Raw genomic sequence first — 14308 nt, forward strand, 5'->3', positions numbered from 1 at the left:
CTCTGGTCTCTGGTGGGAGGCTGTTCCAAAGGACTGGGGCAGCCACCAAGAAGGCACACCTCTGAAGTCTTGTCACATGGCAATATTTAAGAGAGGGGACCTGGAATGCACCCACTCTATCTAACCTAGTAGGATGGGCAGATACCCTCAGGGAGAGGTAGTCCCATAAGTAGCCTGGCCCTGTGCCATGTAAAGGTGATAACCAGCACCTTGAATTGTACCCAGACAGTGACTGGAAGCCAGTGCAGCTCATGCAGCAGTCATGTTACTTGAGTGAACTGCGGGACACCCAAAACTGAATGTGCTGCTGCATTTTGGACCAGTTGCAGCTTCCGGATGGTCTTCAAGGGCAGTCTCATGTAGGGTGCATTGCAGTAATCCAAATGGGAGGTGACCAAGGCATGGTCACTATGAGCAAGGCCTCCCAGTCCAGGAATGGGTACACAAGACAGATTGGTGCAAAGGCCCCCCTGGCTGCCACCTGGTCTTCCAGCAGGAGCCATGAGTCCAAGAGGACCCCCAAATTGCACATCAGATCTGTATGGGAGAGGGTTACCCATCCAGAGTCAGAGATGTCAACTCTCCTGATCCCAGGGGGCCACTCTGTCTTGCTAAGGTTGAGTCACAGTTGGGTTCTCCCCATCTAGGCCCTTACAGCCTCCAGTGGAACCAGCATCACTTGCCTGGCATGGGGTAGAAATGCATAATTGGGTATCATCAGCATACTGATGATACTGAACCCCATGCTGGCAGATGACCTCTCCCAGTGGCTTCATATAGAGGGGAGGGAGACTTGAGCCCTGAGGCACCCCACACAATAGGGGCCTAGGGCTGGACCTCTCCTCCCCCACTGGCCATGGAGAAAGGTAGAGGACCTCTGCAAGACAGCGCCCCCCACTCCCAGTCCCCAGAGTCAGTCCAGCAAGATAACATGGTCAATGGTACTGAAAGCCGCTGAGAGATCCGGAAGGGCCAGGATGGACACACCAACTCCATCCCAAGCCCTCCAAAAGTCATCCACCCATTCCTGTTCCAGAGGGCAGGAAAGGCTCAAAAAGATGACAGTGGAACCACAGATATGAATGCTCCTGACATGGCCACTGGAAGTTCTTCCACATTAAAAGTTACAGTACTCCACAAACCAGCTGTTGGCTTTCTTGCAGCACCATGGACAGCACCACGGACAGCATCTGGCTGCTGAACTCAATGGGCAAAAACGCTTTCAAGGGAAAACTGAATCCCCTGGAAAAAATAAGTGGGGCGGGGTTACCCTTTACAGATTTCACAGCTAGTAATGTTAGTAGCAATTTACCGAGCTGTAGGTCGGCTGCTGTAGCTGCGGTGCTCCTCTGAACTCTCTTTTCTGACTTTGCTATCCACGCACAGACATTCTAGTTTTCAGCACATGGAGAACTTTGACATTACTGAAATGTGAGTCATAGTGGTTGGTTAATTATTAATCTGTTGCTATTCAGTAGAGTAGGCTCCAAAGAAGCTGCCAATAATTAAAAATCATCTCAGTGATATCAGGAGGGTGAAGATGCAGCCATTCTCAAGTCTTACTTGTTGGTGACTGTATCTTGGTTGTGCAAACAGTCACAGCCTTCTGACCTATAAGGGCACTGAATGCTGATTAGGTATGATGGGAGGGAAATGAAATGGCATGTGCTGAAACTGACCCTAAATTGACCTATAGGTTCAAAGTTAAAATTAAGTTTAATGTGCTGTAGAAATGCAGTTGATAGGTTTTTAACTGATTCAGTCTGAGTCTCATTGCAAACCTGGCCACACAGTAGAAACACAGCTGGATGCAATAAACTTCTTTCACTGCTCATCTGAAAGACAGTAATTTAATCTCTCTAATGGACTTCTACAAAATAAGGATGCTGCTAGAGAAAAGATCTGATTTGATTCCCCATTAGGCTACCCTCTCTTGGTGAATGAAATCTGCAACAGGGTCTTTGCTTATAGTAACAGATAGAGAAGTTACTATTTGGGTATCTTTCAAACTGCATGGAGGTTTGAACCTGGGCTATACCATTAACCTCCCCCTTCCCTCCCAGTTTCACCTGGGGAACAATCATAAGTGGTTCGTCTTCTCCCTTGTCAAGTTCCATTTACCTATTTGTAAATAAAGTTTGGTGTCATGGTGAAGGCATCAGGTTAGAAATTGAGAGATTGCAAGTTCTAGTCTCATCTTAGGCACATAGCCAGCTGGGTGACCTTAGGCCAGTCACTCTCTCTCAGCCCCAGGAAGAGGGAGGCAAGGGCAAACCAATTCCAAGATCTGGACAAGAAAGCTGCAGGGATGTCTCCAGGCAGTTGTCAGGAATCACTTGACCTGAAGGCACATCAACCACCCAACTTGACTTGAAGGCACATCAACCACCCAAATTGACTTGAAGGCACATCAACCACCCAACTTGACTTGAAGGCACATCAACCACCCAACTTGACTTGAAGGCACATCAACCACCCAAATTGACTTGAAGGCACATCAACCACCCAACTTGACTTGAAGGCACATCAACCACCCAACTTGACTTGAAGGCACATCAACCACCCAACTTGACTTGAAGGCACATCAACCACCCAACTTGACTTGAAGGCATATCAACCAATCAACCCCCCACCCCAAAAGTGGGACATTCCAACAAGTCTTCATTGCTCATTTCTGCATACTGCTCTTTGTAGAAATCCTTGTCATTTGACAAAGTGCAGGTGGGAGATCCTCAGATGAGAATAATAGTCATTGGACCCTTGCAGGTTTTGGAAAAAGAGGAACAGATTGTACATGGTAACTTTAAAAAAAAGATTGTACATAGTTCTGGCCCCAACAGGAAGCTGAAGTTGAGGTATCTTAACTACAAATGAATCGTTCTTTCACAAAAAGTATTTTGAAATTTGTCAGAGGAGAAGGCTTGTTATGAGAGGCTGTATCAGACTGTTTGGCTCCAGGGCTTTTGACAGCAAAGCAAAAGGCATTTTGATCTCTTTTGAGCAATTTTCCACACTGGGTAGAAAAACATCAGCTCTAGAAAAGATTGGGCATGGCATGCCTTTCGTGTTTGTAAACTCCCTTGTCACTTAGACAAATGACTTCCAAAGCATCTCAATGACACGAGGAGTTAAAAATATCCACAATTGGGAGAAAGTCTTCAGAGAGGCCCAAGGGACTGACAACAGAGCTCCAGATTCTATGAAGTCCATTGGTAACGACAAGGACTCTACTGCGCCCTCTTTGGGATGGCATTTACAAGTTTTTTATTCTTTTGTCTTAACCAATACTTAAAAGGGCAGATAGCATTTAAAAAGGAAAATAACAGGTATTTGAAATATTTGAAATATTTTTTAAAAAGAGGTGGGAAAAGAAAGGAACAAAATATGGAATACTCCCCCACTGCCTCATAAACTTTGAAGATTTCCAGTAGCAAACTACATGAGACCCTTCATTCTCTGAAGGTGAGATTTGTATTTATTTTACAAAACAGCAAGAAATCCTCCCCTTCCTTTTCTTTGGGTGAGTTCACACAACACATAGAATGAGGGTGGTGAAAGACCTAGGGGATGCATTTGCCCAGCATGTTAAGCTTGTTAGTTTTCAACTTCATTAGTTGGTTGTCGTTTTTTTGCAAGCCCAGCATGTTTTGTTAGTTCAGTGTTCAATGCATTACGAAAACCCAGAAAGTGGATTAACTCACTAACCAATCTGAGGAATTCAGATTCAATTTATTGCAGCCACTGGCCAACAGATTAATACAAGAAACTGAGAAAAGGCCATAGACATAAAACCAAACACACACACACAAGTGCAGCATTCAGGTTCATTTCATGGTTTATCCCCTGTCACAATTTTCTTATCTAGCTTTAAAAAAACTTCACAACAGTGGAGTCCTTGGTGTTCTCTGAGCTTTGTGGTTGGCTTGCAGACGTTTCATGACCCGACTAGGGAACATCATCAGTGTCTGACTAGGCAGCATCATCAGTAGCACTGATGACGTTCCCTAGTTGGGTCATGAAACGTCTGCCAGCCAACCACCAAGCTCAGAGAGCACCAGGGGCTCCATGGTTCAACCTTGAACTATGGAGATTCTCTTCTGTTGGCTTCCCCCCCGGTGTCAGTTACATCAAAGATCTTGTCTGCAAGAAGGAGATCAACTGAGAAATCTTCAGAAAGGCGAGTGTTTGCTGCGAAAAGGCTCTGTGAGTTTTCTGAATGCAACCGATAGGGCCTGCTTTGTTATTTGTTTTCCAGTGGTAGGATTATCTTTAAGAATCGTTGTTTGTTTTTGTAATTGCAAAACTGAACATTCCCTTGAGTGAAGGCTATCTCTGTCTTGTTGCTCACTGACCAGGTTTTGTCTCCGGTTCTTTTAGCCCTCGCCAGCTGAGTCCACAATTAGAAGGAATGACGACTCAAGAAGGGGAGTCAAGATTCTCTACTTCTCCCTGTCGCATTATTGTTCATGGACTTCCATAAACACCCAGTAATAAGGACCCGGTGTGTTTCAGTTCATAAATATGAAGTGGCAGTCTCTGGCTCAGCTACCCAGATGATATTACTGGATAAAATATGAATAATAGAGGAAATGGAAGGAAGGAGAAGAGAATGTTGTAATAGAACTGAGCATTGACATAAAGATATATCATGAAAGGGAGATGGGATTTAATGCCACATATGAAATTCAGAAGCTGAAGGTGTTAAAAGGAAGCAGGGCGGGGGAGGGAAGAGAAGCAGAAGGTAATCTGCTCATCTGTTGAAGAATCCCTTGGGCTGAACAAAGCACAGGCAGCACTACTCAGACTAGATAAAGCCTGTTTAAAATTGTATGAATACTAAACACACCTTTTGGTGAGCAGGCTTCCTTATTTTATGTACAATCTAGAGAGGAGGAGAAAGAGGAGGAAAGAAGAACAACAAACTGGGCTAGCCATTAGCTCCCTAGTTTATTCAGGGTCAGTTGCAAGTCATCCCACTGGTATGTAACGTGAGGGCAGAGAGAAAGGCATTGAGGAGGGGACCAGCTAATCAGATGCTGATGGGAAGGGGGAAGAATGATACTTTTAGGAAACAATCCATTTTTAAGACTGCAGGGAGGTGTGGAAGTGATGTGGTGACATAGCAGAAGAGGCAGAGCTGATGTTGTGGGTAGGACTAAGAGTCTTCTGGTCTTGTTTTTATGTGCAGAGATTGGCTGGTAGTTTGCATTGGCCACTAACTTCTTGATCTTACAGGATAATTATGGGTCAGTTTGGTGTGGTGGTGAAGGAACCAGGCTAGAAACTGGGAGACAGTGAGTTCTAGTCCCGCCTTAGGCACAAAGCCAGCTGGGTGACCTTGAGCCAGTCACTTTCTCTCAGCCCTAGGGAGCAGGCAATGGCAAACCACTTCTGTAAAACCTTGCCAAGAAAACTGCAGGGACTTGTCCAGGCAGTCTCCGAGAATCGGACACGATTGAAAGGATTGGAAAAAAAAGGAAGAAAGGGATTGACCCAGACCTAAACTTTGGGAGCCTGTCTGCTTAATATTTGGCTTCACTCATCCTTGTTGAAGCAATGGACCTTCAGTAATGAAATCCAGAGAGACCTGAGCCCAAGTCCCTCATTGTATGGCATGTATCTGATTGGGAGACTGTTCTCCTATTGCTAATTATTTGGCTGATTATGTGCCATCAAGTCAGTGTTGACTTTGAGTGACCATGTCAATAAATTTTCTCCAGAAGCTTGCGTCCCTAACCTGGTCCTTCAAGTCTTCCAATGGGGGACCCATCACCACTGTAACTGAGTCCATCCACCCTGTTGGTCATCCTCTTCTTTTCTTTCCTTCCACCTTTCAAATCATTATAGACTTCCCAAGAGAAGTACAGTAGGTCTTTGCATAATCTAGTTATTTAGTCCACATTTTATGTCATAGGAGAGCTTTCACACTTCCCACTCAATGCTCTGTCCTTCTCCTTACAGAAAGGAAAATTTAGTAACATTCTCATGCTAGAATATTTTTGCCCTGTGTAAAAAATAGAGCCCATTTCTCCCGTGTTCCTGAACTGCCTTTTTTATTCAGCTTGGCGAGCAGATCTAATGTCACTCCTTCTAACCAATATTCAGAATATTTTTCTCCTTTTAGATCTTCTCTAATCTCGTGAACAAGGTTTGTTCCACTATTTGGCATTTAATACTGTAGCTACTTTGTGGATGTTCTGTTCAGATATGTATCTTGCTGTATTAGCTCTTTATTCTATTTTTAACGTGCGCATTTAAGTATTTTTGGCCTGCATCTGTAAAGAAAGAAGGAGGGGAAAGCATTTGAAAGTAGGGAAGGAAAACCTGCAGGGCAGTGAAAATATAGTTGCCCATTAAAGAGGTGGAAAGGCAGAATACAGCTGTCAGCAGAGGAAGGTTTTTGCTGCACTTTCTTTCTGCAATTGCAGAAAATCTCAGTTGCTTTTCCTTCCCTTGGACTATCAAAAGCTTCAGGGGTGGAATTGGGAACCAGAGATCTGCATGCCATTGCCCAACATAGTAAGTTTTCTTACTTGCATCACTTCTAAGTTATGGAAAGGGATTGTAAGATCCAATTCAATGTCTTCCTTTGATCTAAATCATCAAGTTGACACATTAAGTTGATTCCATTTGAATATTCAGGCTGAATCATCCCCTCGATTTCAGTGGTTGACCTGGTTCAGAAAAAGTCCTGCACAGGTATGCATTGGGTCATCAGAACAATGAAGAAAAATAGCTCCCATTTTGATGCGTTGAATCAATTTGGCAATTCAATTTTAAAAAAAATGTGACTTGGAGGGGAGAATTCCTTTTGAATAGAATCTCTGAAAGAAAAATCCACACAGCCCTGTTTTGGAGTTGTGCTTAATCTTGCCCTGCCATGCTTCACCTTTTAAAAAAGAGTCAAGCTCTTCCTTTTCAGCTAGGAATTTTGAGTTGGATAATGACAATTCTGACCATTAGCCATGCATTTTGGCCTTTCGTTATAAATGTAGGTGTGTCCTTGAGTGCTGTTGGAATGGAATGGCAAGATCCAAACTAAAAGGAATACAACTGAGCCATGTCTCAGCAGGAGACACTTCAAAAGGACTAATTTCCTCTGGGATCCAACTTTCCTGGGCTTCAAAAACTAGATCTTTATCAGGTGAAGTCAATACACACGCACAGTTCATGAATTTGTCCATGAGGATTTATTTTATTTCACTGACTACGTTTCTATCCTGTTCCACCACTAGAGAACCAAGTTTGCAACTGGAGCAGAGGCCATTTACAAGTAACATTTTTTTAAACAACAAAAAAACTTTTGCAAAATCTTTGTTTTTCCTGATTCAGCAAAACGTCATCCTTTTTTGATGATGCAAGCCTTCGTCTGGCACATAACTACCAGCCTGTCGAGAAAGAGTCATTGCCACCTTGATTTGTTTGTGAAGTGTGTTTCACACTCTGCCCACACGTCTATCAAGGGAAAAGAAAACATAGGGTTAGCTACAAAATTATACTTGCTTTGCTCTTTGTTGTTCTAATTAGAAATGGTGTCTGAATGGTGAATGATTGGCTGTGGAGTTGGGGTTCATACTAGGACGCTCTAGAAAAGATAGCAATTGCTATGTGTATTCTAGCTACTCTGTCTTCATGGAAGATAAGTCCATGTTTTATCCTGGTGTGGAACACCATTCTGCTGTAGATTAGGTTAGACCCTGCTGGCCTTTCACAAGGTCCTAAAAACTTGGTTTTGTGCCTGGGCCTGGGGCCCCGGAAGTGTGATCGAGACTGTCTCTTGGCTTTCTTGGTTATTTTATGATGCTCGGCTGCTGTATGTTTTGTTTTATTTTTTTATCAATTTTATTGTAAGCCACCCAGAGTCATTTATGTGAGCTAAGAGGCTATGTAAATCAAATAAACAAACAAACCAAGTTCCAGTGGCACTGGGGGATGAAATTAAAGCAACCATATCCCTAGCTTGGCAATTCCTCCATGTTGATTCACCTGCCATTCATGGCACATAATAATGTGCTCATTAATTTGAACCCCGTCTCCCATCTCCAAACAGCATCTCCTCATCTCCCATCTTCTGTCTCCAGAAACCAACTCAAATAATTATTGAGCTCTTAAGTATTACCTATCCCTGGAGCACAGACAGGAAAAATGGAGTTGATGCCACAGGCCAAGAGGTTTCATGACAAGGGAACCAAAAGAGAGACAGAGAGAGACCTTGGAAGGAGGGGGGGGGGGAGAGAAAAGAAGACTATAAAGCAACCAAAAAGCTGTTTCAATGATTGAGATGACAGATAAATGATTTCACCCAGATGTAGCTACGTCACTCATGTGCTTCTGCTTCCAGCTCAGAAACTCTCTCTCTCTCTTTGAATGTCTTCTAATGATTTAAGGTTTCCAAATGGAGCATTTTACAAAGGCTTGACTCACAGATAATGTCTCCTTCTGTTTGATTAGAAAGATGGCTGGTTTAAGACTCACCCCACTCAGAAGGAGCTGCTGACTCAGGCAAAGGTGTCAGGAGTAAATACATATTGAAATGGCCTGAAGGGGAAAAAAGGGCTCATAAGTCAAGCCAACTTTAATCCCTTCAGCCAAATCAAATGGTGGTGTGGCTTTTCAAATCTGGGCTATGCCTCTGAAGTCTGGGCTGGTGGTGGCAAAGGAGCAGGAGGGACTAGAAAGCCAATACGTGTTTGAACTGTTTTTTTTAAAAAGTGGCATGGAAAAATTTCATCCTTGCTTCCTCCTCACAATTCTATTTATAAAGGCCACATTATTTTATTTGAGGTTGGGTAGAGCAGCCTTTGAATAAAAGACTCCTTGGCTTTCTTACCTGCCCTTGGGAAGTGGTGGTGGAAGTCTAAGAAAAGGAGAAAGATTGGACTGCTTCAGGCTACGAATAAGAACTTAAGGCTCCAGGCATCATTTTGCACCTGGTTTGATTGATGGATCCCTGCAGGGAGATCTCCCGCTTTTGAATTAAGTTCCATCTTTGGAGGATATCAGTATTAGCAGAAGTGCAGAAGCTCCTAAAGGTAATACTGAACTACAATTCCCAGCATCCCAAACCTTGATTCTGCTAGAAATTGTAGTTCAACAACATCTAAAGAGGTTTGCCTTCTGGTATATAACAGGTGTATAGGAGGTGTGAACCAGGAATTGCATATGCTTCCACAAATCCCTTTTGCAGTTTCCAGTTCCCCTGTAGAATTGGTGGATCCAAACCTATGGGCCCTTCTTTGCATTTTTGGGGAGGGAGGTAAAGGTAAAGGTTTCCCTTGACGTAAAGTCCAGTCGAGTCCGACTCTAGGGGGCGGTGCTCATCTCCGTTTCTAAGCCTTGGAGCCGGCGTTGTCCATAGGACACTTCCGGGTCATGTGGCCAGCATGACTCACGGAACGCCGTTACCTTCCCGCCGAAGCGGTACCAATTAATCTACTCACATTTGCATGTTTTCGAACTGCTTGGTGTGCAGGAGCTGGGACGAGCAACGGGAGCTCACCCCACCGCGCGGTTTCGAACCGCCGACCTTCCGATCGACAGCTCAGCGGTTTAACCCGCAGCGCCACCGCGTCCCTTGTTTGGGGAGGGAACCAAGGAACAAAAATGGGGTCTTAAGCCTTGCACAGTCTTATGGTATCCGTTTCACCTCCTTAAAATTCCTAAACACCCTCCCAACATGGGCCCTGGCGACTCACTTTTGGAATTACCAGGCCAGTGTGGTCATGAAGCCAACAGCTGTTGTGTTCTCCTGGAATGTAAGTCTAATTATCATAACTAACAACACTGAGAACAAAAGACTATTTTTGATGCATTGGCCTCTCATGTAGAATTTGTTGAAGGCAGCAGCTGAGATCAGAACATTGGTAATTGAAGGTGGCTTTGATCATCTGTTCTCCAATGTTTCAGGGAGGTATTTTTACTACTCCAATTCTCACATTGATGGTCATTATTTGAAAGCTGCCCACAGCTTTTCCATGTTGCTCAAGGCCTGTTCTCCTCACCAACCACATTGGCTTATTCTGCAACAGTCTGTCTCCCACGTGCTTCAAAGCTTTGAAAGTGCATGTTCCTTGGGCTAGAAATAGACTCAATCAACGTAATTGTCTGCAATAAGTTAGCAACCCTCCCAACTCAAGCTGTGTGGATGGAATATGGCTTCGATATTCCTGCAAAGTGCTGGTGCAGCCCTGTTTCCCTTTCTCCTTGGAAGTGAAATGTTTGCCTTCCAGATACATTGGACATCAATGCTGGAAAATGCACTATTAATGAAAATGCAAGCCAAGCTAGGTCTGGAAATGAAATATTTCTGATATCCTCAGGAAGCCAGAGGGAGGAAGAGAGTGGATTTTCCTAAAGAGATTTTAAAAAACAGACAAAGAATGGCTGCTCATTAAGTCCCATCTTCATATGGAGACAATAATAACACAGCCCTTGATCAGGAGCATCCATTCCAGTCATGTTTGAGAAGCAACAGCTCAAACTGGATGCTTGCCCAGAACTTTTGAGTCCATTTACATGTGCTGCTTCATAATTCACTCGGGCGGGCCATTTGCCGAGGGTGGATGGAAACCACAAAGCTGAGAGAGGAAAATGTTTAAAATTAAGCAGAAAGTATTCAGAGGCAGAGCTGGGTTTCAGGCCCTCCTCTTCCACAGCTAGGAATCAATATTTCTCTGAGAATGTACCCAAGGAAAATTTGCAATTGAAGAAAAGACCGTCAACCTGATGCCCACTAAAATTTCTGTCCGTAGCAATGAGTCTCTGGGCTGGCTTATCCAGCTGTGTGAGTCACCACATGTTGATAAATTTGCTTTTGGAATGGGGGAAATTCAGGCTCATTGAAAGGAAGACTTGTTCACCCAGCATGAAGCTGAATGTACAAAATGCACTGTCACTGCTGGGGTGATGGCCGTGAATTTAAGCAGTTTTAAAAGGCAAGTGGGCAGAGCCACAGAAAGCTAGGCTACTGGTGGTCACAAGCCTTCTCAATCACAAAAAAAATGCACCAAATGCCCGCTGCTGAAAAGCACCAGTAGAGCAATATCCTGCTGTCCAATCAAATCAAACAACTTCATTACAGCCATAAGGCCAGGAAACACTGATATAAAACCCAAGAAGTGAATATAAATATGCAGATATATCAGCTGACAAGTAGTCTGTATAGAGATAAGATATATAACAAGGAACAAGAATGAAATGTAGGCTATAAAAGTACAGGGACAGAAGTACAACAACAGAAGAATAAAATAATGTAGTAGAAAGTAAATGAATCAGAATCTTCAACTGCGACACAAGCAGCACGGATAGAGGCAGAAAACCGGGCAACCTGGGGAGATATACTTGGGTTCTTATCAAATAAGAAGAGTGACAAATAGAAGGTGTGCTATCTGCCTGGAAATGTTGCCAGGACGGGGTGGATGAGATTCATCCTAGAGTCCCTGTAAAGAGAACAATGGAGGAGCCTATGGCTCAAAGACTGTATTGACTCATCACCACTTGAGCATAGGCACTGGTGCACTGGAGTATTCTTGTCTCCAAAGAGGACCGATGAGGGCAGTGCATTTAGCCTGGTGTAGTGGCCTGTGGGAAAGACCTTGGGAGACTGGGCCAAGAGACGCTGCCTAGAGAACAGTCAGATAAGAGAGGGCATAGTCCGCAGCTGCATAACAGGCAGAGAAAGAGCCTCAGAAGAGACCCTCCCTAGTTTCTCAGGCTGAAAAGGAGACAGGGGGGATGAGTCTGAAGGGGAGGGCGATGTAATGGTATGTGGGAAAGACCTTGGGAGACAGGGCAAAGAGACGCTGCCAAGGGAACCGTCAGATAAGAGACAGGCTAGCCCGCAGCTACATAATGGGTGGGGAAAGAGGCTCAGAAGAGACCCTCCCTAGTTTCTCAGGCTGAAAAGGAGACGGGGGGATGAGTCTGAAGGGGAGGGTGATGTAATGGTATGTGGGAAAGACCTTGGGAGATGGGGCAAAGAGACGCTGCCAAGGGAACCATCAGATAAGAGACAGCATAGCCCACAGCTGGATAGTGGGTGGGGAAAGAGGCTCAGAAGAGACCCTCCCTTGTTTCTCAGGCTGTAAAGGAGACGGGGGGAGAACTGTACTTTCAGACTTGCCAGATTCTGTCAATGTAGCCTTACAATAAAGTAGAATTAGCTCATCCGGTCACATTTCCTGTCTGGTCTACCTGGTGTGGCTGACATCTGGCTAAGATAAAAGCCCTACAAAATGTTGATATCATAATAGATGATAAATAGGTAAAGGTAAAAGTAAAGGTAAAAAGATAAAGGTAAAGGTAAAGATTTCCCCTGCACACTCGTGTCCAACTCTAGTGGGTGATGCTTATCTCTGTCAGCATTGCCCAAAGACACTTCCGCGGTCATGTGGCCAACATGACAGTCACGGACTGCTGTTACCTCCCCACCAAAGTGGTACCTATTCACCTACTCGCATTTGCATGCTTTCAAGCTGCTAGGCTGGCAAGAGCTGGGGCAAGTGCAGGAGCTCACTCCATCCTGCAGTGCTTGGGTCTTGAACCACCGAACTTGCGACTTTCCAGTTGACAAGCCTGGCGTCTTAACTGCTGAGCCATCGCGCCCCTTTTAAATAAATAGGAGGTGGGTGCATTTTGGAATAAGCTCCCGGATTATAGGACTAGACCCTAGGCTTAGATTAGACTGAAGGTCCATGCGTTCCTGATGTCTCTATTGGTAGGCTTCTTCTGGAGGACACCACAAGCTGAACTAAACAGATCCTTGATCTGATCCAGCATCTGTTCTCATGCCTTCTAAGAAGAATGGCCTAAGTTGAATACCTCTCCAGCCCAGAGACGACAGAGCCATTGGTCTGCTCTGCATTTCCTGAACCCAGATGCAGCTACAGCTTGACACCTTTACATTTTATGATTTTCCAAAGCTTGGGGCAATTTCCAAACCCAGAGGGCCTCCCCCCTGCAGCAGAGGCATCGATCAAATAATAAGCAAGGAAATCAATTGCATGTGAAGCTGTACATGAATAAAAAATAGGTACTAAATGCCATTACAGCGAAGAATAAGAGGCTCACCAAGAGTACATTTATTGGGAACAAAAAAGTACGGTAAAATAGAGTAAATCCATATTTAAGGTAGGCCCACTTTGAGCATGGTGGCCGTAGAAAAATTAAGCGAGCGATGACCGAGTTGGAAAATTAAGGGAGTGGAATGGAATGAAGTCATGGAGAAGCAGAGCAGGCAAATAACTGGAACAATTTGCAACATCTGGTGGCAGTTCATGCTTACACATTGATACCCTTTAATGATGACCCCTTTTTTGTTCTTCAGACAGAGGGGGGGGGGAGCCTCAACAGCTTTGACCTTTGGGGAAAAACTTCAAGAAGGTTGAATTTGCTCAGATCCGTCCCTTTCCCCCTCAGACCCCCCTGAAGAGCCAGAGCTTCTGCAGCTCACCTGAGCAAACACAGCTCCTCCTGCACATGGACCATAACTGCCAAGTGTCCCATTAAATCAACCTCTCCCTTGTAAGCCTGCCAAAGGGAGAGAGAAAGAGCTGCTGTCGAAACGTGCATTATGGATGCTGAAAATGCTCATGCCGGGAAAAGATGACCTCAGGAGCCAGGCAGGGTGGTTAAAGTCCCAGCACGCTAAAACCGTTCTGAAATCCAGGGTTATCTGGTGGAAGCAGCCTCTTTCTCCTCATCAGCCTTGTCTCAGGAGACCCAGAATCAAGAGCTGTCCACCAACTAATCTGGTGGCATGACGGTCTTCTAAATGCACGGAGTCTTTCCTGCATGCAGGAGTCCTGTGGGCTGCTAACCGATGCACGCTGGACTTGGCTTCTCCCCAGAATGAGGCTGATTCCAAGCACAGGCCCAGGAAGTCTTCTACTGATCAGCTGTGATGAAAGTAGAAAAAGAAGCTTCAAGGGTGGGAGCAATGGATCTTCCCGACATGCAACCATATGGCTTCAGTTCTTCCTGGGGATGAACATCTCCACCATCTGAAGGTACCAAGCCCACGTAGACGGCACAGGGCAAGTTGCGGGGCTCACAATTCTTCCAACCAGCATCTTGCCACAGTAACTGGACACACTGTCCAAGGTCCAGCACCGCACCAGGTTCGGGAAGGCTGGACAAGACCAGCTTGGGCTAAACAGATAGTTCATCTGGCTTGGTAGGTGACAACTTTCAGAGAGGAGAGCAGGGTCCCCAAACAGATGTTGTGGGTTGCAGGGATGTACCATCCAGCATATTTTCTCTTATGTTCTCCTGCCTTCCGCCTAACCAGACAATGACAGATGCTTTTTCT

The 14308-nt window shown here is 44.8% G+C and overlaps 1 protein-coding gene across 1 annotated transcript in view; it reads left to right on the top strand.

Annotated features, from left to right (window-relative positions):
* Positions 1 to 14308, top strand: part of LOC134505745 (transmembrane protein 132D-like) — a 76141-nt gene that overhangs the window by 48201 nt on the left and 13632 nt on the right. The window lies entirely within an intron of this gene.

This window comes from Candoia aspera, chromosome 15, assembly GCF_035149785.1.
Source record: "Candoia aspera isolate rCanAsp1 chromosome 15, rCanAsp1.hap2, whole genome shotgun sequence".
Taxonomy (NCBI): Eukaryota; Metazoa; Chordata; class Lepidosauria; order Squamata; family Boidae; genus Candoia; species Candoia aspera.